Raw genomic sequence first — 22,570 nt, 5'->3', positions numbered from 1 at the left:
ACATGGAAAAAAAAATCATTTCCTCATAGACTTCAAAAGAAAAGAACCGTGCTGACACCTGGATTTTAGACTTCCAGCCACCAGAACTGTGAACAAATTAATTTCTGTTGTTAAACCCAAATAGTTTGTGGTACTTTGTTGTAACCACCCTAGCCAATTAATATGGTTAGTTGATCCTTGAACAACATGGGTTTGGACTGTGTGGGTCCACTTATACATGGATTTCTTTAGATAAATACAGTACAGTACCATACTTCCTTCCTTAATATTTTCTTTTCTCTAGCTTTCTTTATTGTAAAAATATAGTATATAACACATATACAAAATGTGTTAATCAACTGTTTATTGGTAAGCTTCTCATCAACAGTACGCTATTAATAGTTAAGTTTTGGGGGAGTCAAATCTTGTGACTTTGGATAAAGCGAAGATTTCTTAGATAAAGTGAAAAAACAATTAAACAATTTATAGATTGGGTTTCATCAAAATTTAAAACTTTGGTTCTTTTAAAGCACCATTAAAATATGAAAAGATAATTCAAAAACTGAAAGAAAATATTTGAAAATGACATATCTGACAAAGGAATTATATAAAGAACACAGAAACTCAATAATGAGAAAAAAATAACCCAATAAGAAATGACAAAAGCTCTAGAAGAGAGTTCACCAAAGACATAAAGATGGCAAATAAGCACATAAAAAAGATGCTCAGCATCCTTAGTCATTCAGAAAATGCAAACTAATAACAACTAGATAACAAAACACACTCATTGGAATGCCCAAAATAATTATTTTTAAAAAACCAACAGTATCAATTTCTGTAAAGGATATGAATCAAGTGGAGCTCTCACTCATTGTTAATGGGGATTCAAAATGATACAACCACTAATGAAAACAGTTTGGCATTGTCTAATAAAACTAAATATGCATTCACCATTTAATTCAGAATCTTACTGATGGGTGTTTTTCTAAACTGTACAAGGATAATCACACAAAAACTTGTACAAAGATGTTTATAGAAAATTTATTCATAGTTTGCAAAAACTAGAAACAACACAGATATCCTGCAGTTTGTGAGTAGATATAAGTGCCATGTCCATAAAATGGAATACTACACAGCAATAAAAAAGAAACAACTACTGATAAAGATAACATTGATGAGTGTAAAGAAGCCACAAATTAGCTACATATAACATATATTTCTGTTTATATAACATTCTTGAATGGGTAAAACCATAAGTACAGAAGAACAGATCAGTAATTGCTAAGAGTGAGTGGAGCGATTGTTTACAAAGGGGCAAGAATGAACTTTATGAGTAATGGAAATTTTCTACATGTTCATTTTGGTGATGATGGCTACATAACTGCATACATGTTAAAATTTGTAGAACTGGGAGAGAGGGAGCAAGATGGCGGAGGAGTAGGAGACCTGGATTTCGTCTCCTCTCAGGAATTCAGCTGGATAGGGATCAAACCATTCTGAACACCTACAAACCCAACAGGAGATCAAAGAAAAGAAGAGCAACAACGTTCTGAACAGAAAAGCGACCACTTTCTGAAAGGTAGGACGTGCGGAGAAGTGAATCCGAGGCGATATTCGGGAGGATAGACGGCGGGGGAGGGGCCTCAGTCGGCCGCTTCTGGCAAGTGATAGAGCCGCGGAGCACAAAATCGGAACTTTTAAAAGTCTGCTCCGCCGAGGGACGTCACTCTGGTGGCTAAGCGGGGGGTGGAACCCTCCGGGACAGTGTGGTCTCAGGACCCTCGGGGTCACAGAAGGACCGGGGGTGCCTGAGGGCGGCAGAGCTCCCAGGGATCGGAGCAGGGAAGCCGGCTGCAGAGGCGGAGCCCAGGCGCGGGCCCTCAGCTCGGGGTGGCCATAACCCGTGATCCGCGGCACAGTCGGGCCGCTGCTCCTCCAGCAGGGACCCAACAAGCGGCAGATCCGGGGAGACTCACCTTCCTCCCCCGGGAGGAGCCGCGCGGGAGGGCACCGCAGGGATCTGCTGGGTTTGGAGACTCCAGACCGGGTCGGGTGCCAGAGATAGAAACGCACGGTCACAGGCCGGTTGAGCATGGAGTGCAGCCGGAGACCGAGGAGACGGGAGTGACTGACGGCTTTTCTCTGGGGGCTCACTGAGGAGCGGGCCCGAGTTCTCGGCTCCTCCGGGGCGGAGATTGGGAGGCCGCCATTTTCACGCTCCGCCTCCAAAGCTGTACGGAAAGCTCGCAGGGAACAAAAGCCCCGGAGAGCAAACCTGAGCAGATGACTTAGCCGGGAGGGGGCAAGGGCGGGGCAATTCCGCCTCCGGCAGAGACATTTGGAAACCACGGCAACAGGCCCCTCCCCAGAAGATCAGCGAGAACAGCCAGCCAAGACCAAGTTTACCGATCAATGAGAACGGCAGAACTCCAGCGCTAGGGGAATACTGCACATAGAATTCACGGCTTTTTTACCATGATTCCTTAGTCTTTTAAAGTTAATTTTTTTTTAACTGTCTTTTTGTCTTTTTATTTCTTTTTGAATTTTTCTTTTTCCCTTTTTCAAACAACATCTTATCAATCCCTTTTTTTAAAAAAAAAAACATTTTTATTTTTCATTTTTAGAGTCATATTCTATCCCTTCATAGTAGTTACCCATATTTTTGGCTTATATATATAAGTTGTTCTCTCTTTAAAATTTTGAGATAGTTTCTTCTAACAGATTAAAATATACCCTAAATCTCTAGTATATGGTGTTTTCTATTCCCCTGCCTGATCACATCCTCTCCCTTTTTTTTTCTTTTTCTTTTTTCTTTTTTTAAATCTTATTCTTTCTTTTTCAAACAACTTCTTATCAATTCCTTTTATAAAATTTTTTATAATTTCCATTTTTACAGTCATTTTCTATCCCTTCATCATATCAACCCTTATTTTTGTACATATATCTTTTTCTTTCTTTAAAATTTTGGGAGACACTTTCTTCTAAAAGACCAAAACACACCCCAAATCTAGTGTGTGGCACTGATCTATATACCATATAGATCATATTTGATCACATTCTGGTTTTTCTTTTGTTGTTGTTGTTTTGTTTTGTTTGTTTTTGTTTTTATCTTTATCTTTTTCTTTTTTTTTCTTTTTCTTTTTTCTCTCTTTCCCCTTCTTATCCCACTGCTTCAGGTCTTTTCTGATTTGTTTAGAGTATATTTTCTGGGGACGTGGTTACTCTGCTAGCATTTTGTTCTCTCATTAATCTATTCTCCTCTGCACAAAATGACGAGACGGAAAAAATCACCTCAACAAAAAGAACAAGAGGCAGTACCGACTGCCAGGGACCTACTCAATACGGACATTAGTACGATGTCAGATCTAGAGTTCAGAATCATCACTTTAAAGATACTAGCTGGGCTTGAAAAAAATATGGAAGTTATTAGAGAAAATCTTTCTGGAGAAGTAAAAGAGCTAAAATCCAACCAAGTAGAAATCAAAAAGGCTATTAATGAGGTGCAATCAAAATTGGGGGCGCTAACTGCTAGAATAAATGAGGCAGAAGAGAGAATCAGTAATATAGAAGATGAAATGCTGGAAAATAAAGAAGCTGAGAAAAAGAGAGATAAACAACTACTGGATCACGAGGGCAGAATTCGAGAGATAAGCGATACCATAAGACGAAACAACATTAGAATAATTGGGATCCCAGAAGAAGAAGAAAGAGAGAGAGGGGCAGAAGGTATAATGGAGCAAATTATAGCAGAGAACTTCCCTAATTTGGGGAAAGAAACAGGCATGAAAATCCAGGAAGCACAGAGAACCCCTCTCAAAATCAATAAAAATAGGTCAACTCCCCGACATCTAATAGTAAAACTTACGAGTCTCAGAGACAAAGAGAAAATCCTGAAAGCAGCTCGGGAGAAGAGATATGTAACCTACAAGGGTAGAAACATTAGATTGGCAACAGACCTATCCACAGAGACCTGGCAGGCCAGAAAGGACTGGCAGGATCTATTCAGAGCACTAAATGAGAAAAATATGCAGCCAAGAATACTCTATCCAGCTAGGCTGTCATTGAAAATTGAAGGAGAGATAAAAAGCTTCCAGGACAAACAAAAACTAAAGGAATTTGCAAACACAAAACCAGCCCTACAGGAAATCTTGAAAGGGGTCCTCTAAGCAAAGAGAGACCCTAAAAGCAACATAGACCAGAAAGGAACACAGACAATATACGGTAACAGTCACCTTACAGGCAATACAATGGCACTAAATTCCTATCTTTCAATAGTTACCTTGAATGTAAATGGGCTAAATGCCCCAATCAAAAGACACAGGCTAACAGACTGGATTAAAAAACAAGATCCATCGATATGCTGTCTGCAAGAGACTCATTTTAGACCCAAAGACACCCCCAGATTGAAAGTGAGGGGGTGGAAAACCATTTACCATGCTAATGGACACCAAAAGAAAGCTGGGGTGGCAATCCTTATATCAGACAAATTAGATTTTAAACCAAAGACTGTAATAAGAGATGAGGAAGGACACTATATCATACTTAAAGGATCTATCCAACAAGAAGATCTAACAATTGTAAATATCTATGCCCCTAACATGGGAGCAGCCAATTATATAAGGCAATTAATAACAAAAGCAAAGAAACACATCAACAACAATACAATAATAGTGGGGGACTTTAACATCCCCCTCACTGAAATGGACAGATCATCTAAGCAAAAGATCAACAAGGAAATAAAGACTTTAAATGACACACTGGACCAAATGGACTTCACAGACATATTCAGAACATTCCACCCCAAAGCAACGGAATACACATTCTTCTCTAGTGCCCATGGAACATTCTCCAGAATCGATCACATCCTAGGTCATAAATCAGGTCTCAACCGGTACCAAAAGATTGGGATCATTCCCTGCCTATTTTCAGACCACAATGCTTTGAAACTAGAACTCAATCCCAAGAGGAAAGTTGGAAAGAACTCAAATACATGGAGGCTAAAGAGCATCCTACTGAAGAATGAATGGGTCAACCAGGAAATTAAAGAAGAATTAAAAAAATACATGGAAACCAATGAAAATGAAAACACAACTGTTCAAAATCTTTGGGATGCAGCAAAGGCAGTCCTAAGAGGAAAGTATATAGCAATACAAGCCTTTCTCAAGAAACAAGAAAGGTCTCAAGTACACAACCTAACCCTACACCTAAAGGAGCTGGAGAAAGAACAGCAAATAAAGCCTAAACCCAGCAGGAGAAGAGAAATCATAAAGATCAGAGCAGAAATCAATGAAATAGAAACTAAAAGAACAGTAGAACAGATCAACGAAACTAGGAGCTGGTTCTTTGAAAGAATTAACAAGATTGATAAACCCCTGGCCAGACTTATCAAAAAGAGAAGAGAAATGACCCAAATCAACAAAATCATGAATGAAAGAGGAGAGATCACAACCAACACCAAAGAAATACAAACAATTATAAGAACATATTATGAGCAACTCTATGCCAGCAAATTAGATAACCTGGAAGAGATGGATGCATTCCTAGAGATGTATCAACTACCAAAACTGAACCAGGATGAAATAGAAAACCTGAACAGACCTATAACCACTAAGGAAATTGAAGCAGTCATCAAAAATCTCCCAAAAAACAAAAGCCCAGGGCCAGATGGCTTCCCAGGGGAATTCTACCAAACATTTCAAGAAGAATTAATACCTATTCTTCTGAAACTGTTCCAAAAAATCGAAACGGAAGGAAAACTTCCAAACTCATTTTATGAGGCCAGCATTACCTTGATCCCCAAACCAGACAAAGACCCCATCAAAAAGGAGAATTACAGACCAATATCCCTGATGAACATGGATGCAAAAATTCTCACCAAAATACTAGCCAATAGGATCCAACAGTACATTAAAAGGATTATTCACCATGACCAAGTGGGATTTATCCCTGGGCTGCAAGGTTGGTTCAACATCCGCAAATCAATCAATGTGATACAGTACATTAACAAAGGAAAGAACAAGAATCATATGATCCTCTCAATAGATGCAGAAAAAGCTTTTGACAAAGTACAGCATCCTTTCTTGATCAAAACTCTTCAGAGTATAGGGATAGAGGGTACATACCTCAATATCATAAAAGCCATCTATGAAAAACCTACAGCAAATATTATTCTCAATGGGGAAAAACTGAGAGCTTTCCCCCTAAGGTCAGGAACGCGGCAGGGATGTCCACTATCACCACTGCTATTCAACATAGTATTGGAAGTCCTAGCCACAGCAATCAGACAACAAAAAGAAATCAAAGGCATCCAAATTGGCAAAGAAGAAGTCAAACTCTCACTCTTTGCAGATGATATGATACTTTATGTGGAAAACCCAAAAGACTCCACCCCAAAACTGCTAGAACTCATACAGGAATTCAGTAAAGTGGCAGGATATAAAATCAATGCACAGAAGTCAGTGGCATTCCTATACACCAACAACAAGACAGAAGAAAGAGAAATTAAGGAGTCGATCCCATTTACAATTGCACCCAAAACCATAAGATACCTAGGAATAAATCTAACCAAAGAGACAAAGGATCTTTACTCAGAAAACTATAAAATACTCATGAAAGAAATTGAGGAAGACACAAAGAAATGGAAAAACGTTCCATGCTCATGGATTGGAAGAACAAATATTGTGAAGATGTCAATGCTACCTAGAGCAATCTACACATTCAATGCAATCCCCATCAAAATACCATCCACTTTTTTCAAAGAAATGGAACAAATAATCCTAAAATTTGTATGGAACCAGAAAAGACCCCGCATAGCCAGAGGAATATTGAAAAAGAAAAGCAAAGCCGGTGGCATCACAATTCCGGACTTCAAGCTCTATTACAAAGCTGTCATCATCAAGACAGCATGGTACTGGCACAAAAACAGACACATAGATCAATGGAACAGAATAGAGAGCCCAGAAATGGACCCTCAACTCTATGGTCAACTAATCTTCAACAAAGCAGGAAAGAATGTCCAATGGAACAAAGACAGTCTCTTCAACAAATGGTGTTGGGAAAATTGGATAGACACATGCAGAAGAATGAAACTGGACCACTTCCTTACACCACACACAAAAATAGACTCCAAATGGCTGAAAGACCTCAATGTGAGACAGGAGTCCATCAAAATCCTAAAGGAGAACACAGGCAACAACCTCTTTGACCTCAGCCGAAGCAACTTCTTCCTAGAAACATCGCCAAAGGCAAGGGAAGCAAGGGCAAAAATGAACTATTGGGACTTCATCAAGATAAAAAGCTTTTGCAAAGCAAAGGAAACAGTTAAGAAAACCAAAAGACAACCGACAGAATGGGAGAAGATATTTGCAAATGACATATCAGATAAAGGGCTAGTATCCAAAATCTATAAAGAACTCATCAAACTCAACACCCAAAGAACAAAGAATCCAATTAAGAAATGGGCAGAAGACATGAACAGACATTTTTCCAAAGAAGACATCCAAATGGCCAACAGACACATGAAAAAGTGCTCAATATCGCTCGGCATCAGGGAAATCCAAATCAAAACCTCAATGAGGTATCACCTCACACCAGTCAGAATGGCTAAAATTAACAAGTCAGGAAACGACAGATGTTGGCGGGGATGCGGAGAAAGGGGAACCCTCCTACACTGTTGGTGGGAATGCAAACTGGTGCAGCCACTCTGGAAAACTGTATGGAGGTTCCTCAAAAAGTTGAAAATAGAGCTACCATATGATCCAGCAATTGCACTACTGGGTATTTACCCCAAAGATACAAAAGTAGGGATCCGAAGGGGTACGTGCACCCCGATGTTTATAGCAGCAATGTCCACAATAGCCAAACTGTGGAAAGAGCCAAGATGTCCATCGACAGATGAATGGATAAAGAAGAAGTGGTATATATATACAATGGAATATTATGCAGCCATCAAAAGGAATGAGATATTGCCATTTGCAACAACGTGGATGGAACTGGAGGGTATTATGTTGAGTGAAATAAGTCAAACAGAGAAAGACATGTATCATATGATCTCACTGATATGAGGAATTCTTAATCGCAGGAAACAAACTGAGTGTTGTTGGAGTGGGGGGTGGGGTGTGAGGGATGGGGTGACTGGGTGATAGACACTGGGGAGTGTATGTGCTCTGGTAAGCGCTGTGAATTGTGCAAGACTGTTGAATCTCAGATCTGTACCTCTGAAACAAATAATGCAATATATGTTAAGAAAAAAAAAAAGAAGAAGAAGAAGAAGAAGGTAGCAGGAGGGGAAGAATGAAGCGGGTGAAATCGGAGGGGTAGACGAACCATGAGAGATGATGGACTCTGAAAAACAAACAGGGTTCTAGAGGGGAGGGGGGTGGGAGGATGGGTTAGCCTGGTGGTGGGTATTTAGGAGGGCACATTCTGCATGGAGCACTGGGTGTTGTGCACAAACAATGAATCATGGAACACTTCATCTAAAACTAATGTTGTAATGTAAGGGGATTAACATAAGAATAAAAAAATTAAAAAAAAAAAATTTGTAGAACTGTATACTCTAAATGGTGAATTTACTATATGTAAACTATACTTCAATAATCCTGACTTAAAAAAATATATATAGTGCAGGCTCCAAAATAGGCTCTCAAATAATACATACCTGGGTATGAAGCCAACTTTTGATATTCAATAAGTGTGTGACTTTGGAAAACTTACTTTACTTTAACCATGGTTTCTTCCACCATAAACAATATAATAAGGATGTTGGAATGAATATGAGTAATGAGATAAATATAAAATTTTAATACAATGCAATATACAATAAACACTAACTCATTATTGACAGTTATATTTGTGTTTGCAACAATGTCTACAACTGTACTATATGATGTAGTTTCTAATTAGTTCCTCAGCTGTTTTGCCACATTTCAAGTGCTCAATAGCCACACATGACTAGTGGCTATTGGCCAGCACATATATAGAACATCTCCATCATCCAAAAAAAAAAAAAAAAAAAGCTCCAGTGTACAATGCTGGGCTGGAATAATATTTGACAATAATAAGTATGCTTGTTAAACAGTGTAAAAGTTGAAATCAAAGCAACATTTTTCTTTCTTGTAACCAACTGTACACTTCTTTAACAACCTACTACAGAATTCTGAATAAATCTTAGTTTATGTTTTGTTAGGTGTTTTCAGATTTCTTAAGCCAATATTTGTCCCAATAGAAAGCCAGGAAACATTTCTCTAATATCTAAAAATTTCCTCAAATTTTAGGAATAAAAAGTATTTTTTGGGTGTATTATATTCTTTGATAAGACTTTCAAAACTATATAGAGAATACCATCTTTGCATTTTCTCATAAAGGTATACTTTTATTTGTCCATCTATCTATAATTCACCTTTTTACAAATATGATTCAAAGCAGACAATTATATTCTTATTTTTTCCAGATGCAGACAATTTTAATTCCATATTTAGGAAAACAGCAAGCTTAAGATCACAGAAAATAAATTTATTTTTAAAAAAGGATACAAATAAATAAATAAATAATCAGGATAAATTAACTTTTAAAATACACAAATATATATGCTATATATACAATTTTATATGTATATAGACACATATATGGACATATATACATATACATATATTTTATATATACACACAATTATATATACATTTATATACAGTCATATATAACAATACAATATACATATATTATATATGTATTGTATATATACAATTTTATTAACTGTGTATATACTTTAACTGTGTATATATAATAATATATGTACACATATATAAATATTCTCACTAAGTTCCCTTTAACATCATTACCAAAAGTGTTACTGAACAAAAGAAACAAAAGCAAGAAGAGGTTATGGAATAAATAAAGAGGAGGAAAAAAAATGGAAAAAATAGCAAGACAAATGGGGACCAGGGATGTTCATAATAGTAAGACAGTAGGGTCCTATAATTTTATTGATACAAAAGAACCATCGCCAAAGGTAAGGGAAGCAAGGGTAAAAATGAACAATTGGGACTTCATCAAGATAAAAAGCTTCTGCACAGCAAAGGAAACAGTCAACAAAACCAAAAGACAACCGACAAAAGGGGAGAAGATATTTGCAAATGACATATCAGATAAAGGGCTAGTATCCAAAATCTATAAAGAACTTAACAAACTCAACACCCAAAGACCAAATGACCCAATCAAGAAATGTGTGCAGAAGACATGAACAGACATTTCTGCAAAGAAGACATCCAAATGGCCAACAGATACATGAAAAAGTGTTCAACATCATGCAGCATCAGGGAAATCCAAATCAAAACTTCAATAAGATACCACCTCACACTACTCAGAATGGCTAAAATTAACATGTCAGGAAACGACAGATGCTGGCAAGGATGTGAAGAAAAGGGAACCCTCCTATACTGTTAGTGAAATGCAAGCTGGTGCAGCCACTCTGGAAAACAGTATGGAGGTTCCTCAAAAAGTTGAAAATAGAGCTATCATATGACCCAGCAACTGCACTACTGGGTATTTACCTCAATGATACAAAGGTAGGGATCCCATGGGGCACGTGCACCCCAATGTTTATAGCAGCAATGTCCACAGTAGCCAAACTATGGAAAGAGCCTAGATGTCCATTGACAGATGAATGGATAAAGAAGATGTGGCATATATATATACAATGGAATATTATGCAGCCATCAAAAAATAGAAATCTTGCCATTTGCAATGATGTGGATGGAACTAGAGGGTATTATGCTAAGCGTAATAAGTCAATCAGCAAAAGACAAGTATCATATGATCTCACTGATATGAGGAATTTGAGAAACAAGACAGAAGATTATAGGGGAAGGGAGGGAAAAATGAAACAAGACGAAACAAGAGAGGGAGACAAACCATGAGAGACTCTTAATCTCAGGAAACAAACTGAGGGCTGCTGGAGTGGAGGGGGTGTGGGAGGGATAGGGTGGCTAGGGGATAGACAATGGGGAGGGTATGTGCTATGGTGAGCATTGTGAATTGTGTAAGACTGATGAATCATAGATCTGTACCCCTGAAACCAATAATACATTATATGTTAATAAAAAAATAAAAAAGAATACTTAGAAAATAGTAATGATGAGAACGTCATATTTTACAATCTTAAGTATGAGATCAATGTAATCAGAAGCATATTTGTAACATTAAATGCATTAAAAAAAAAGAACTAGTGCACATTTTATTCCACCCATTCATTTTGAAATAAGCATTGGGTCTCTAGATGTTAATATTTCCCTTGCTTCAATTTGTCCTCTATATTAAATGCTTGTTCAAAAGACAAAAAAAAAAAAAAAAATTCTATCCTTGAGCTTGAAAAACAGGAACATCAGTAACAAAAACAGCACACTGTCTTAAGGAAATAAACTATCTTTCCCATTTGAAAGAACTTAATATGATGATCCTCAATAATAAAAGGAAACTGTATTGTATATTGCAGTAAAAATAACAAATCTAGAGGTGCCTGGGTGGTGCAGTCAGTTAAACGTCTGACTCTTGGTTTGGCTCAGGTCATGATCTCAGGGTCATGAGATTGAACCCTGTGTCAGGCTCTGCACTCAGCATGGAGTCTGCTTGAGATTCTCTCTCCCTCTCTGTCCCTCCCAATCATGTTCTCTCTATCTCTCTCAAATAAATCAGTAAGTCTTAAAAAAAATAACTAATCTATTATGAAGATCTCCGGCCAGAAATCATGGAACCTGGACAATTACTATCTGCTCTTGTTTTTTTGTTTTTTTGTTTGTTTGTTGTTGTTTTTTGGTCAGGATTTTTTTTTAATTGAGGAGAGAAGTCTGTATCATAACTCCCAATGGCATTCATTCACAGATGACTACATTTTGCCCTGCATTCCTGTATTTTCTATTTTGCCAATCTAAATAGAAGGCAAAAATGTCTGCTAACCCTTGACACACTACTATTCATTACACTGAAAAGTAAATGAGAAATATTTCATCTTCAGAGTATTATTATATGACATTAAGATTTAATAACAATATTAAAGTCACATTACAGGTCTTTAATGTAGCAAAGACCTGTAATGGAAGTAATGTAGAAATAACGTATTGTGTGCTTTACTTTAATGCAGTAATAATAGTGTCTAGTTAAATAAAAATATGCTTTAAAATAAACATTTGAGCTATAAACTTTTAAGAGTTTGCAAACATTATTAGAAGCAAATTAATTTTAAAAGCTCAAACTGTAAAGCATATGGTTGTGAATTTACTTGTGCTGCATAGTAATATCTTAGTATGTATTTCTTTTCTCCCTTAGGACTACTACAAGAAATCAGTAGACTGATGGGTAATCCTAATCAAAGTTCATCAGAATTCAGGGCCTTTGTTACAAGGATAGCAAGAACTACTTAAATCTTATATTATGATTTACCTGTGTGATTAGTGGTATAGAAGTGGTGTACCTAAGAATACAGGGAAAGGCCAAAATATTTACTGTAACAAAATTGAATGTGGTTCCACGTAAAACATGGTAAATACATGCCACACTTTCTCTCTCACACAGCACAATGATACCTGGACAAAATGCATGATGTAAATATTTGAGAATTTTAAAAAGTATGTCAACAGAAAGATAGAGAAAGATTACAATTCAAACCCACTACTGATCCAGTAGTAATTTTGAATAATTTTCCCTCCAGCATTTCCCCAGTGGAACTCAATATAACCTGAAACATATAAATGGGCATTGGTGCATCAGAGAGCAAAATAGGAGAAGCCCTCTAGTTCTGGATCAAGGAGCAAGAAAGGGAATTCTTACTGTTCAAAGATTATAGAAACATTTGATTTTTTGCTTTTGTGTTTTGTTTATTTTCCTTTCTCCATCCCTCACATCCTAGCTCTCACACAATTTGCAGTTTGTAAACAACAGCACAAAAATTTCCCTTGAACTTGAACTTAAACACAGACATGGGAATGGAAATACCCAATATAGTGGAATGACTAAGTTTCAAGTATCTGTACAAATGACTGAAGAGAAGAGATGCAAAAACTGGAAATCACAGGAGAGATTAGGAAGAGAGATGAAATCAAGACAGTGAGCCTATAAAGTTCCTTATGAAACCCCGGTATTAATTCTGAACTATGCATGCATGGAGATCTGGTCTTCATCTGCACACAAAGACTTTGAGCTCTAAACTAAACCACTGCTAAGCAACAGAACATCCCAAGTAATGCATACTAAGTTGAGATCTCAAAATCACTGCAAAGACTTTGATAATTGCAATTACATTGAAAGCACATAGGAACAATATGAATGAGAATTTCTGTCCTGACATAAATAGGCCAATTCCTTGATCAAACATAAATATTGAGAACAGGAAGATGGTGGCAGAGTAGGAGGACCCTAGGCTAACTTCATCCTACCAACACAACTAGATAACTATCAAATCATCCTAGATACCCCAGAAATTGACCTAAAGACTGACATAACAAACTCCACACTAAAGGGAGAGAAGAGGCCACATAAAAGAAGGCAAGAAGTATGGAGACATGATTTAGGGGAGAAATGGACTGTGGCTGATCTGCAAGGGAGGGAGCTGTGGTCACAAAAATGGCATGAGAGAGAGGAACACACACGGGATTGCAGGAAGAGACTTTTTCCCCAAAGCCATTGATGTGGAAAATGAGAGGGACTGAATTTTGTGAATTCTTGCAACAAGTGGGGATTAAAGCCTATAATTTTAAATGTCAGTGGTCTTGGCTGGGATATAGCCCAGAAGGCACTGTACTGCTCCTGGAGAGAAGTCAGGCAAAAAAACCCCTAGGGACAGCATGTGAACAGTGATCTAAACAGTGCGGGGAACACAAAGGGGGAAGATTATTTGCTCCTCAGAGCACATCCCTGAGAGGCAGCATTCACAGAGACACCTCTCCAGGAACAAAGGAGTAGGTGGGGCTCATATCCATCCCCCACCCCTCAGCAGAAACAGAACCACCTGTGGGAAGTGGCACAGCATGGACACTGGCTGCCTAACTTAATCACACGAAGCCCCACCCCCTTGTGCTCCTGTGGGACAGCCCTTCTCAGGCACACTTGCTTCAGCCCCAGTATGGTGGGTTCCTCCCCCAGAAGACCAGCACAAACCCCTGCCCACTCCATATTTCCAAACCAGAGAGTTTCACAGGGCCTCAGTTCCATCGGAGGTGGTGTCAGGTCTCATTTCACAAGCAGGCCAGAGAACACCTAGTTAAAACTTGCCACATTCAGGCCAGGAACTAAACACTGCACACAGGAGGAAAGGAGAGCATCTGCAGATGACTGGCCTGAAGGAAAGAGCAGCCAGAACACAATAGGAGAGCACATGCAGCACACACCAGAAACACTTCCTGAAGTGCCAGGCCGTGAGCAAGAGATTACCTTTTTCATAAGGCCATTATTTCAGGAGCAGGAGATATAACTGGGTTTTCTAACACAGAGAAGAACGCAGAGACTTAGACAAACTGGGAAGACAAAGGAATTGATCCCAAATGAAAGAAAAAGATAAAGTCATGGCCAGAGATCTCAGTGAAGCAGATATATGTAACAGGCCTGAAGGAGAATTTAAAGGAACTAGCATAAGGATACTCACTGGGATTGAGAAAAGAATAGACTTTAAAACAAATACTTAACAAGAGACAAAGAAGGCCACTGTATACTAATAAAAGGAGACAATCCAACAAGAAGTTATAACAATTGTAAATATTTATGTAACCAATCTGGGAACACCCAAATATATAAAACAATAACAAACATAAAGGAACTAATGGATGATAACACAATAGTAGTAGGGGACTTTAACACCCCACTTACATCAATCACAGATCATCTAAACAGAAAATAAACAACAAAACAATGGCTTTGAATGACTCACTGGACCAGATGGTCTTAACAGATACATTCAGAACATTCCATCCTAAAACAGCAGAATACACATTCTTTTGAGTGCACATGGAATAATCTCCTGAATAGATCACATAGGAGGTCACAAAAGAGGCCTCAACAAATATAAAAAGATTGAATTCATACCATGTACCTCTTCTGACCACCATGCTATGAAACTTGAAGTCAACCACAAGAAAAAAAAATCTGGAAAGACCACAAATACATGGAGACTAAACAACATACTACTAAACAATGAATGGCTCAACTAGGAAATCAAAGAAGAAATTTTTAAAAAAATACATGGAAACAAATGTAAATGAAAAAACAATGGTCCAAAAGCTTTGGGGTGCAGCAAAAATGGTCCTAAGAGGGAAGTATAGCAATAAAGACCTACCTCAAGAGGCAAGAAAAATTTCAAATACACAAACTAAACTTATACATAAAGGAACTAGAAAACGAACAAAAAATGAAGCCTAAAGCCAGCAGAAGGAAGGAAATAATAAAGATTTGAGCAGAAATAAATTATATAGAAACTAAAAAACAATAGAACAGATTAATGAAACCAGGAGCTGGTTCTTTGAAAAAGATCAATAAAATTGATAAACCTCTAGCCAGACTTATCAAAAAGAAAAGGTGAAGGACCCAAACAAATAAAATCAAAAATAAGAGGAGAAATAACCAACCTTAAAAATACAAATAATTTTAAGAGGATATTATGGGCCCTCTCTCTTAGGTTGGGGTTACATGGTGGTGATTGCAAAGTGAGTTTCAGAGAGGCTGCTACAGGCAGAACAGCCAGAGACCTGTGGGCTGTCTGCAAGCCCTGCACTCCCTCAATGAGCTGGAGAAATCCTGTTGTATCAGAGTAAGATGGATGGTAGCTTTGATTGTGATTGTTGTGATTGTGTTGAGCTGGAGCCACCTGATCACTAACAGAAGACATCTTGTGTTAACCATCAGCCACCAGGGCTTTCTGTTGAAATATATAACAACAAAGGAAGGAAGAAAAGATGCAAAACAGAAATAGTGCTTACAGAACCTTATAATGATGCTGCTCAGGACAAGTCCAACACTAAATGTATCAGCACTGTGAGGAGAATGTTCATTGAAGACTGTTATGTGCATATTTATTCACATTTTTGTGGAATGTTAAATCATTTAGCACAGTAAATCTGAATGCATAACATGCCATTTCATTCCATTTGAATTTCTTGAGTGTTTTCTTTAAATGTCTGCAGAGTTGCTGTCCCTTTCTTGATCTATGAGTACAGCAATCTTTTTAACTCTCAATATGAAGAGAGCTTTGTGAGCTTTAAATCTAAGGGGAACACAATGGGCCTGGTGGCATATGCAATGAACATCAAGAAATCATCACGCTGTGGAAGCAAAATTATTTTTCTTTTACTTTTTTGAAAGATCTTTCCTTTTCATGTCAGTTTTATTCCTTGTTTACACAAGCTCAATTCAAAAGGAAAAGGCAATAATAAAGTTTCCAAAATGGCAGATAAATCTGAAAGTCTCATAAACATTCATGGTTTTGATCTGGGCTCTGGGTATATGGACTTAAAACCACTGTATTGTGGAGGCAATGGTTTTATTTTTTTTTATGCTGTCGACAATTACTTTGACAAAGGAGTAGCCATCAAGCCTTTCAGGACAAACAGAAACTAAAAGAATGTGATCACCAAACCAAACCTACAAGAAATATTGAAAGGGGTCCTCTAAGCAAAGAGAGAGCCTAAAAGTAACACAGACCAGAAAGGAATAGAGACAACATATAGTAAGTCACCTTACAGGCAATACAATGGCACTACATTCTTATCTTTCAATAGTTATCATACTTAAAGGGTCTATCCAACAAGAAGACCTAACAATTATACATATTTATTCCCCTAACATGGGAGCAGCCAATTACATAACCCAATTAATAACAAAGTTAAAGAAACTCACTGGTAATGATAACAATAGTAGGGAATTTTAACACCCCCTCTCACTGAAATGGACAAATACTCTAAGCAAAAGATCAACAAGGAAATAAGGGCTTTAAATGACACACTGGACCAGATGGACTTCACAGATATATTCAGAACATTCCATCCCAAAGCAACAGAACACACATTCTTCTCTAGTATACATGGAACATTCTCCAGAAGAGATCACATCCTAGGTCACAAATCAGATCTTAACCAGTACCAAAAGATTGGGATCATTTCCTGTGTATTTTTGGACCACAGTGCTTTGAAACTGGAACTCAATCACAAGAGGAAATTTGGAAAGAACTCAAAAAGCATCCTACAGAAGAATGAATGGGTCAACAAGGATATTAAAGAAGAATTTAAAAAATTCATGGAAAAAAATGAAAATGAAAACACCACTGTTGAAAATCCTTGGAATGCAGCAAAGGTGGTCCTAAAGAGAAAGTATATAGTAATACAAGCCTTTCTCAAGAAAAAAGAAAGGTCTCAAATACACAACCGAACCCTACACCTAAAGGAGCTGGAGAAAGAACAGCAAATAAAGCCTAAACGCAGCAGGAAAAGAGAAATAATAAAGAACAGAGCAGAAATCAATGAAATAGAAACCAAAAGAACTGTAGAACAGATCAATGAAATGAGGAGCTAGTTCTTGGAAAGAATTAGTAAGATTGATAAACCCTTGGCCAGACTTATCAAAAAGAAAAGAGAAAGGACCCAAATAAATAAAATCATGAATGAAAGAGGAGAGATCACAACCAACCTGAAGAAATACAAACAATTATAAGGACATATTAAGAGCAACTATATGCCAACAAATTAGACAATCTGGAAGAAATGGATGCATTCCTAGAGATGTATAAACTACCAAAACTGAATCAGGAAGAAATAGAAAATCTGATCAGGTCCATAAACAGCAATGAAATTGAAGCAATAATCAAACATCTCCCAAGAAACAAGAGCCCAGGGCCAGATGGCTTTCCAGGGGAATTCTACCAAATATTTAAAGAAGAATTAATACCTATTCTTCTGAAACTGTGCCAAAAAATAGAAATGGAAGGAAAACTTCCAAACTCATTTTATGAGGCCAGCATTACCTTGATCCCCAAACCAGGCAAAGACCCCATCAAAAAGAATTACAGACCAATATCAATGATGAACATGCATGCAAAAATTCTCACCAAAATACTAGCCAACAGGATCCAACAGTACATTAAAAGGATTATTCACCACGACCAGTGAGAGTTATTCCTGGCCTGCAAGGGTGGTTCAACATTTGCAAATGAATCAACACGTTACATCACATTAATAAAAGAAAGGACAAGAACCATATGATCCTCTCAATAGATGCAGAACAAGCATTTGACAAAGTACAGCAACCTTTCTTGATTAAAACTCTTCACAGGGTAGGGATAGAGGGTACATACCTCAATATCATAAAAGCCATCTATGAAAAGCCCACAGCAAATATCATTCTCAATGGGGAAAAACTGAGAGCTTTTCCACTAAGGTCAGGAACATGGCATGGATGTCTACTATCACCACTGCTGTTTAACATAGTACTAGAACTCCTAGCCTCAGCAATCAGACAACAAAAAGAAATAAAAGGCATCTAAATTGGCAAAGAAGAAGTCAAACTCTCACTCTTTGCAGATGATATGATACTTTATGTGGAAAACCCCAAAGACTCCACCCCAAAACTGCTAGAACTCATACAGGAATTCAGTAAAGTGGCAGGATATAAAATCAGTGCTCAGAAGTCGGTTGCATTTCTATACACCAACAATGAGAGAGAAGAAAGAGAAATTAAGGAGTCGATCCTATTTACAATTGCACCCAGAACTATAAGATACCTGGGAATAAATCTAACCAAAGAGGCAAAGAACCTGTACTCTGAAAACTATAGAACTATCATGAAAGAAATTAAGGAAGACACAAGGAAATGGAAAAACGTTCCATGCTTATGGATTGGAAGTACAAATATTGTTAAAATATCTATGCTACCTAGAGCAATCTACACATTTAATGCAATCCCTATCAAAATCCCATCAACTTTTTTCATAGAAATGGAACAAATAATGCTAAAATTTGTATGGAACCAGAAAAGCCCCAGAATAGCCACAGCAATGTTGAAAAAGAAAAGCAAAGCTGGCGGCATCACAATTCCGGACTTCCAGCTCTATTACAAAGCTGTAATCATCAAGACAGTATGGTACTGACACAAAAACAGACACATAGATCAATGGAACAGAATAGAGAGCCCAGAAATGGACCCTCAACTCTATGGTCAACTAATCTTTGACAGAGCACAAAAGATTATCCAATGGAAAAAAAGACAGTCTTTTCAACAAATGGTGTTGGGAAAATTGGACAGCTACATGCAGAAGAATGAAACTGGACCATTTCCTTATACCATGCACGAAAATATGCTCAAAATGGATGAAAGATCTAAATGTGAGACAGGAATCCATCAAAGTCCTTGAGGAGAACACAGGCAACAACCTCTTTGACCTCAGCCACAGCAACTTCTTCCTAGATACTTTGCCAAAGTCAAGGGAAGCAAGGGTAAAAGTGAACTATTGGGATTTCATCAAGATAAAAAACTTTTGCACAGCAAAGGAAACAGTCAACAAAACCAAAAGACAACCGACAGAATGGGAGAAGATATTTGCAAACGACACATCAGATAAAGGGCTAGTATCCAAAATCTATAAAGAACTTATCAATCTCAACACCCAATGAACAAATAATCCAATCAAGAAATGGGCAGATGACATGAACAAACATTTCTGCAAAGAAGACATCCAAATGGCCAAGAGACACATGAAAATGTGCTCAACATCTTTAGGAATCAGAGAAATACAAATCAAAACCACAATGAGATACCTCCTCACACCAGTCAGAATGGCTAAAATTAACATGTCAGGAAAGAACAGATGTTGACGAGGATGTGAAGAAAGGGGAACATTCCCACACTTTTGGTGGGAATGCAAACTGGTGCAGCCACTCTGGACAACAGTATGGAGGTTCCTCAAAAAGTTGAAAAGAGAGCTACCCTATGACCCAGCAATTGCACTACTGGGTATTTACCCCAAAGATACAAATGTAGGTATCTGAAGGGGCACATGTACACCAATGTTTATAGCAGCAATGTCCACAATAGCTACAATATGGAAAGAGCCCAGATGTCCATCGACAGATGAATGGATAAAGAAGATGTGGTATATATACACAATGGAATATTATGCAGCCATCAAAAAATTGAAATCTTCCCATTTGCAATGATGTGGATGGAACTAGTGGGTATTATGCTAAGCAAAAGAAGTCAATCAGAGAAAGACAATTATCATCTGATCTCACTGATATGTGGAATTTGAGAAACAAGGCAGAGGATCATAGGGGAAGAGAGGAAAAAATGAAACAAGATGAAATCACAGAGGGAGACAATCCGTAAGAGACTCTTAATCCCAGGAAACAAACCGAGGGTTGCTGGAGTGGATTGGGGAGGAGGGATGGGTTGGCTGGGTAATGGACGCTGAGGAGGGTATGTGCTATGGTGAGCACTGTGAATTGTGTAAGACTGATGAATCACAGACCTGTACCCCTGAAACAAAGAACACATTATATGTTAAGAAAAAAGAAAAGAAAATTGTTCTACTGATCCCCAGAGTGCCTAACATGCTCTATGTGAAATCAAAATTATTAGAAGACTTAACCATAATAACATTATGTGTTTGAAATTCTTGGTCCCAGTGGAAGCCAGTTAACAGATGATGCAGGTTTTCTTACCAAACTGAATAGTGTTTACATTGTTCAGGAGTATATTGAAACAGATTTGTCTAATGTGCTGGAGCAGGGCCCTTTACTGGAAGAGCATGCCAGGCTTTTCATGTATCAGCTGTTATGTGGTCTCAATTATATTCACTCTGCAAATGTACAGCACAGAGATCTCAAACCAACTAAACTTATTGTTTATAGTGACGACTTGGTACTGAAGATAGGTGACTTTGGTCTTGAATGGACCATGGATATCTATTATTCCTATAAGGGTCATCTTTCTGAAGGACTGATTACCCAAAAGCACAGGTCTCCAAATCTATTACTTTCTCCTAATAATTGTATTAAAGCCATCAGATGTGGGCTGCAGGTTCCATCGTTGCTGAAATGCTGACTGGTAAAACCCTCTTTGCAGGTGAACATGAACAGATGCAGCTGATTTTAGAATCTATTCCTGTTGTATGTGAGGTAGATAGATAATCAGGAGATTCTCAGTGTAATTCTAGTTCACATTAGAAATGATGTGACTAAGCCACACAAACCTTTAACTCAGCTGCTTCCAGGAATTAATCAAGAAGCACTGGATTTCCTGGAAAAAATTTTGACATTTAGCCCCATAGATCAGTTGACAGAGGAAGCACTTTCTCATCCTTACATGAGCATATTTTCTTTTCCAATGGATGAGCCAATTTCAAGTCATCCTTTTCATATTGAAGATGAAGTCAATGATATTTTGCTTATGCATGAAACTCATGGTCATATTTATAACTGGGAAAGGTACCATGATTGTCAATTTTCAGAATATGATTGGCCTATACATAACAGCTTAGATATTGATGAAGTTCAGCTTGACCCAAGAGCTCTGTCTGATGTCACTGATGAAGAAGTACAAGTCAGTCTTCAAAAATATTTGGAGAGAAATCATGAAAAGTATTTGGTGGATCCTGCTTTTGATACCAACTACTCTACTGAGCCTTGTTGGCAGTACCCAGATCATCATGAAAACAAATATTGTGATCTGGAGTGTAGCCATATTTGTAACCACAAAACAAGGTCATTATCATATTTAGATAACTTAGCTTTCAGAGAGACTGAAATTAACCATTATTATGAACCCAAACTTATTAGGTATTTTTCCAATTGGAAATAACAAAGCAAAGAAAAATCTGATAAGTAAATCAAGTCAAAATGTGAAATGAATGGATTGGTTAGAGCCAAGATACCTGCCGAGGAAGCATCACAGCAAATGGCTGAAAAAGAAAGGGAGAAAGAATCAGGGATTTGACTTTGATTCTTTTATTGCAGGAACTATTCAACTTAATTCACAACATGACCCCACTGATGTTGTTAATAAATTAAAAGACTTGAATAGCTCAGTGTCCCAGCTAGAATTGAAAAGTTTGATATCAAAGTCAGAAAGCTGAGAAAAACAGGAAAGAGGAATGCCAAATTTATCTCAGTTAGAAGCCTTCTACCAATGTTCTTGAGATTTATGGGTGGAGGCAGGACTGCTTTCTCATAAATCAGTTTTGTTGTGAGGTAAGGAAGAATGCACAAATTGAGAAGGAAAATACTTACACCAGTTACATGGAAAAGTTATTTAGTGGGAGAAAAGATGCTGAAATTCTGGAAACTGAGTCAGTAAAGGATGAGAAGCTTTGAGGGAGAGGAAATGAGGAAGGATGTCTGAACAGCAGTGGGGAGTTCCTCTTTAAAAAGCAGCTTGAATCCATAGCCATCCCACAGTTTCACAGTCCAGTTGGGTCCCCACTTAATACAGACCACCTTAACACCTTCTGCTATGAAATCTTCCGTTCAGATTCCTCATGAAACATACATCAGCATTCTGAAACATGTTAACTAAAACACTCAGCAGATAGTACTCTTTGTACTCTTCATGAAATGTGTTCTGTCTT

At 37.7% G+C, this 22,570-nt stretch overlaps 1 protein-coding gene and 1 pseudogene across 2 annotated transcripts in view; one reads left to right on the top strand and one right to left on the bottom strand.

Moving 5' to 3' along the window:
* The window catches only part of DACH2 (dachshund family transcription factor 2), a 909,992-nt gene that overhangs the window by 319,393 nt on the left and 568,029 nt on the right, over positions 1-22,570 (bottom strand). The window lies entirely within an intron of this gene.
* On the top strand, positions 16,402-22,518 carry LOC123848068 (mitogen-activated protein kinase 6-like; annotated as a pseudogene).

Source organism: Mirounga angustirostris, unplaced genomic scaffold (assembly GCF_029215605.1).
Source record: "Mirounga angustirostris isolate CCGP_5_RB_7025 unplaced genomic scaffold, mMirAng1.0.hap1 SCAF_11, whole genome shotgun sequence".
Lineage (NCBI taxonomy): Eukaryota > Metazoa > Chordata > Mammalia > Carnivora > Phocidae > Mirounga > Mirounga angustirostris.
The sequence above is the reverse complement of the archived record's forward strand: the minus strand, read 5'-3'. Positions and strand labels throughout refer to the sequence as shown.